Raw genomic sequence first — 1,691 nt, forward strand, 5'->3', positions numbered from 1 at the left:
GAGATAGACTATTTTTGGTCTAATGGGTGAGTTTCCCATCAGTGGAAATATCCTATTGGAAGGAAAGTTATGACCAACCTAGATAGCATATTCAAAAGCAGAGACATTACTTTGCCAACAATGGTCCGGCTAGTCAAGGCTATGGTTTTTCCTGTGGTCAGGTATGGATGTGAGAGTTGGACTGTAAAGAAGGCTGAGCGCCGAAGAATTGATGCTTTTGAACTGTGGTATTGAAGAAGACTCTTGAGAGTCCCTTGGACTGCAAGGAGATCCAACCAGTCCATTCTGAAGGAGATCAGCCCTGGGATTTCTTTGGAAGGAATGATGCTAAAGCTGAAACTCCAGTACTTTGGCCACCTCATGCGAAGAGTTGACTCATTGGAAAAGACTCTGATGCTGGGAGGGATTAGGGGCAGGAGGAGAAGGGGACGACAGAGGATGAGATGGCTGGATGGCATCACTGACTCGATGGACGTGAGTCTGAGTGAACTCCGGGAGTTGGTGATGGACAGGGAGGCCTGGCGTGCTGCGATTCATGGGGTCGCAAAGAGTCGGACACGACTGAGCAACTGAACTGAACTGAACTGATGGGATCTTTACAATAATGTTAGATGACAAAGAGGATGTCCTGTATGATTCTCCATGTGGGAAAAAGGAGATTTTGTCCTAGTGGCTGTGAGCTTCCCAGAACTTCAGTCTAGAAGAGAGTGTGATGAGCCAGCCCCTTAATGAGGACTTACTTTATTAAACGCAGGAGAGGATAAAACTGGGCAGGATTAGTAGAGAGCCCTTTGGGTCAGTCCCCAGGAGTCCTCTTGGGGTTTAACAGAAGAATGGAATGGCTGGTTATAATGCTGATAAACCCTGGGAATCTGTAGAAAATGCATAGGATGACAGATGGTCTATAAATGAAAAAACAGTAGAACTGCTTTGGAATTGATTTGATTATTCCTCCCAGGGGCAGGAGAGAGAGTGGTGATCCTGGTATATTCATTATTAAAAGATTTTCCAGTTTTATCTGGATCTATTATTGAAAACACACTGAACCAAACAAATATAACAAGTCTGGAGTGTCAATAAAAATTGATGGACCTTTGGAAGGATCTTAAGATCAACTGTTGACCATTACAGGATTATAGGTTAGACACACAATATTTGTTACAAAGTATTAACAATAATAATACTACTAATAATATGGTATGCAGGCTTAAAGGATTGGGATTAAAGAATTTTCTAATAGTAAAAACAGTATTTGGATACAAATTTAACTCCTTACTATGTAAAAATTTTAACATATGAAAGAATGGAGAGAATAGTGTAGCAAACCCAGTTTCAGTAATTAGCAACTTATGGCCAATGCTGTTTCATCTGTAGCCCTACCCACTCTTTATCAGCCTAGCTTATACCCTCTTCATATCATTTTACTGAAAAATTTTAGTGCTGTGTCTTAAGCTGGGGCCCAAAATAAGTCACATGAGATGGACTCAGCCCTGACCTGATGCGTATAGCCTGGCCTAACTGAGTCCAGCCAAAATCAACCCAACCAACCCACAGACCCATGAGTTGCAAAATAAATATTAGTTGTTGTAAACCACTGAGATGTTGAGGTTGTTTACATAGCATTATTTGCCAGTACTTATCCAAAATTTATATAAAAATGTTAACAGTGGACCTCTTTGGATGGAGGGGAA

The sequence above is a fragment of the Bos mutus genome, chromosome 20 (genome assembly GCF_027580195.1).
Source record: "Bos mutus isolate GX-2022 chromosome 20, NWIPB_WYAK_1.1, whole genome shotgun sequence".
Lineage (NCBI taxonomy): Eukaryota > Metazoa > Chordata > Mammalia > Artiodactyla > Bovidae > Bos > Bos mutus.